This window comes from Trachymyrmex septentrionalis, unplaced genomic scaffold (assembly GCF_001594115.1).
Source record: "Trachymyrmex septentrionalis isolate Tsep2-gDNA-1 unplaced genomic scaffold, Tsep1.0 scaffold91, whole genome shotgun sequence".
In the NCBI taxonomy this organism is placed as follows: domain Eukaryota; kingdom Metazoa; phylum Arthropoda; class Insecta; order Hymenoptera; family Formicidae; genus Trachymyrmex; species Trachymyrmex septentrionalis.
Window position 1 is genome coordinate 223,737 of NW_017306102.1, and position 5,005 is coordinate 228,741.

A 5,005-nucleotide genomic window follows, 5' to 3' on the forward strand; every position below is an offset into this window, starting at 1 on the left:
AAACCTTCGACATCGACGCCAAAGCCCAATATCCACGCCAAGAAGGTTTTGCTCTGTATCTGGTGGGATTGGAAGGGTGTGTTGTACTACGAGTTGTTACAACAGGGTGAAACAGTCACGGCAGACCGCTACCAACAACAATTGACCAATTTGAGCGATGCATTAGAAGAAAAGAGGCCATTTACTGGCCAAGGACATCGTAAAGTGATCTTGCTTCATGACAATGCTCGACCTCATGCTGCGAAAACGACTCAGGAGCATATCTTTGCGTTAGGCTGGGAACTTCTCCCGCACGCGGCGTATAGCCCAGACATGGCGCCTTCCGATTACTACCTATTCCGGTCGCTGCAGCATCATTTGGCTGATACACATTTCGTGAGATTAGAAGAGATACGAAAATGCATTGATGACTTTATCGCTTCGAAGCCGGTGAGTTTCTATCGTCAAGGAATTCGCAAGCTCCCCGAAAGATGGCAAAAGGTCATTGATGCAAACGGAGAATATTTCGCTGATTAATATTTTTTCGTTTGTTTTTAAATAAAGATTGAATTTTACAAAAAAAAGCTCAGAACTTTTTTGTACACCTAATATAAACAATCGCTATAAACAATGTTCATGACACGACCGAATTGTTTTTTTTTTTTAGAAAAATCATTCTGTAGCTTTATAAAAATTCAAATTTATGAGCGCCTTTTCTACAAAACATGGCGGCGAGTTATGTAACCTGGGACCCACTACATCAAAGGTGCCGATGCTCAGTGTCCATACTGTATATATTTATACTGTGGTACTGATTGTGTCTGCTGGAAAGCACTCAACATAAGGCTTGACTATGAATACGGGCATAAGGGTGAAGTCCCATGAAGCGTATTTGCTACGTATCGCGTAACTGCGTAACTAATCAATAATCAGTAAAACACGAAATCACAACAGCGAATCCCTTCTGATTAATTACGCAGTTATGCGATACGCGGTAAATATAACTCGTAGGACTCCATATTAAGACTAGAGTTCCATGAGGTGTATTTATCGCGTATCGCGTAACCGCGTAAGTCTGGATCTACAATAGGTGTTTTAAGCTTAAGTTGTAAGAAATTGACCAACTACAATTGAATACGAGGAAAATAATTAATAGTGATTCATCCATTCCTTATAGTTTAAGGTTTAAAAACCTATTGTAATTCCGTGATAACTAATCAAAAGCGATCCGCTGTTGTGGTTTCGCGTTTTACTGATTATTGATTGGTTATGTCTACTACATACTGGATGCGATGAACGATGAGCGATATCCAATGAGAGCTCTGCTTTGCATTGTCACGTGAGAAAAAGTAAAGTTTTTATTGGATATCGCTCGTTGCTCATCGCTTATCGCATTCAGTGTGCAGTAGGCATTACGCGGTTACGCGATACGCGGCAAATACACTTCATCCCTTCACCTTTACGCCCGTATTCATAGTCAGACTTTGTACTTAAGACTTCCTTAAATTTATCTTTAAATGCTCAGTAGTCAATGAAATAATTCGTAGAGCATTCGAAGATAAATTTAAAGAAGCCTTAAATATAAGGCCTGACTATGAATACGGCCATTAGTCTTCCTTCCTGGCCATTTTTTTTAGCTGAATTTTTTGCACGGTTCATCTTTTCTCTCTTTCTCTTCAACGTAAAGAGAAAAGGAAGAAAGATGAGCCGTGCAAGAATTTTTGGCAAGAATTTCGTTCATACAATCAACTTTGTAGCGCCACAATCGTAAGCACTGACTCGTTCATACGGAGCTACTTTCTGGCGCTATAGAAAAGTGTCACAAATATGTTCATATGGACCAATTCATGGCGTGACAGAGAAACGTTGCGGATGCGTTCAGACCATGGTGCAAAAGATAACATGGTGTGCTCAGTTTGCAAGCATCTCTTTTTAATCTCATCTCCGTCCTCTCTATCTATGAATGTCGCGTGAGGGGAAAAGGTGCCAACTGTGAGACGCTAAACATGGGATAATATTCATAATCCGTTTTTATTTTAAAACTCTTTTAAATAATGTCTTAAGATGCTAATATAGTCCTCGAATTGACTTATGACATCTCAAGATTGTACTTAAGACAGTCTTATGCAAGAATCGACTATGAATACCAGCCTGTTTCGCGTCGTGAAATTGGTACTGAATCTTTCCTTGTTTGACACACTTTATGTTTCTCTTTCTATAAAAAGAGAATATACTTTATGTTTCTCTTTCTATAAAAAGAGAATATACTTTATGTTTCTCTTTCTATAAAAAGAGAATATACTTTATGTTTCTCTTTCTATAAAAAGAGAATATACTTTATGTTTCTCTTTCTGTCATAAGTCAATCCAAGGACTGTATTAGTATCTTAAGACATTATTTAAAACAGTTCTAAAATAAAAACGAACTATGAATATCCCATGTTTAGCGTCTCACAGTTGACAATTTTTTCTCCTCACGCGACATTCATAGACAGAGACGACGAAGATTTAGACAGAGACGCTTGCAAACTGAGCACATCATGTTACCCCTTCCAGTTTTCACCATGGTTTAGACGAGTTATTTCATCCTTGTCGCTTTGCGCGACAAAGGCTCCGATTCACGTCCACACAGTGCTCACAATTCTTACGATGTTAATGATCGGTCCGATTCGTTATCGCGCTATCGACAATTTTATTTCGGTCTGTTGGTGTAGCTACAATCATGAGGCCCAATTGTGTATCATTAATAATAGATCATATTCAATGTAAAGCTGCGTTATTGTGCATTTGGATGGAAATTGTATTCGAGAATTCAAAGAATGACGATGAAAAAACTTAAATCTCATAAATGTTATAACCTTAATCGAATCAATCATATTTAATTATTGAAACAATTAATATTATTATATTATTATTATTATATTATTATCAATTACATTTAGTTAATTTTATTAAGTGATTATTCTACCTGGATGCATCTATTCCACATAATTCATATTAGTTCTCTTTTCTCGTGTAAATAAAATGAACGCTCACGCCGATCCATCTTCGGATTATGGTTACTGTGAGCATACGAATTCAAAAATCCATGATGTTACTTTACTCACGCAAAACGTTCAGGGAGTGAATCATCACCGATTGTGAGCGTATTGATAGCGCTGCAAGAATCGAATCGCGGCCAAAAAAGCATCACAGGTCTGTAATATTGGATTGACAGAATTAAAGTCCTATAAGACAGTCGCGTCAATCTTGTCAAAATTTTTATTGGCTTTGAAGTAAAATAGTGGAACCAATCATCGATGCTATTATATCCCCACTTTGAGTATCGTAAACACAGTGATTTAAATTTTAGAAATAGTGAGAGTAAAATTTACGTTCAATTATATAATATTGACAAATAAAATTTATGTTAAATTACAAAATATTGATAGAAGTAAATTTGTTTTCTATAGCTGAATTAATTTTACACTTTTGTGGAATTGAAATAGTGATGATACGAAACAGCAATGAAATAATACTTTCATTTAATAATACTTTTATTTTACAATAAAATGTCTTCCCATCGTCAAACTGTTACATACTGGTAATTTGAAATGCCCTTTTTGACAATATGTTTTAATCATGTTTTAGTCATGTTTTCTGTGAAGACGAAATTAAAATTATGATTGATGACAAAGTTAGAATGTCACTTTTGACGCTTTCCTACCACATAATATCTATATCTTTTATATATTTTTAATTCGAAACCTTTATAATAATGTATAAGTTTACCTATTTATAATTTTAATACATCTAAAATAATTTCATCATTTTATTAATCAAAGCTTCCATCATGATTTTATGCTCTAATACGTAGTAGAACGTCTAGAGCTTCTTCTCTAATAGAATCTTTGTTAGACACCATTTTACTTCACATTGACTTGATTGACATTAGTATACATTTTTCGTTACATTAAGATTAAATTATTAAAGATTTAGTTTTGGTTTTGATGTCCGTCTGGACTATAATTAAAATCAGAGTTTTCTTTCCTTCTTTTTTTTTTCTTTGCGATTAACATTTTAGGTGTATTAAAAGTTATTCATTAATATAATTGACACTGATTCGTTGAGTGGTCAAAGACTAATTTTTGACTAAGCCTGTAGAATTTAAGTGTTTGCGATATGGTGGAATTGTTGTTTTAGTGAGTTATCTTCTATTGTTTTACAATAAATCGTTTTTATATTATGGTTTCTATTAATAGCTGCAGGTGGCTCTGAAATGAATTAATTTGTAAGAAAAAAATTTTTTTTAATTACAACATCATACTGTCTTTGAAGATGGTTCAAAAGTGAGCCGAAACATGTAAGTGGATTAATTATTAATAAAGTTGTTTTGTTAACCATTTGATTTGCACAAGAATTACTGTGCTTGACTCCTATTGCCCTATTGTATCCAACCATTTTGTATTGTAGAATAGGTTTAACTCTTAAAATCAATTTTAACGAAAAACAAGATATGCAAAGCTGTGAATGTCGTGAATCAGTTCTTCTTAATTATTGAATTGTCTTGAGATTTGAGATGTGAATGATGTGATTAAATTTTTCAAAAATATTAACAAATGTGACAAGATGGCAACGGCTGAAGTTGCATCAAAGGCCTGAAGGGGCGTATAGAGCGCGTTCGATGTATTTTACATCGTAAGAAACTAAGGACGTAAAATATCTAATATTTTAAATGTCTAAGAGCCGATTATTCCACTTTTGATAAATTTTACCTGTTGGGTAAGTAGCAAGATTACCCAATCAATTCTGGTCTGAATGCATCCGCAGCGCTTCTCTGTCACGAATTCGCCCATCTGAACATATTCGCGACAATCGCTATACTTTGCTGTAGTGCCAGAAAGTAGCTCAATATGAGCGGGTCAGTGCTTACAATTGTGGCGCTACAAAGCCAATCATATGAACAAGCCCTTAGCTAAAAAGAACAGACCTCATGATTCTCACCACGCATTGTAATATTATGTCAGTCATATTGCGTAGATGTGACA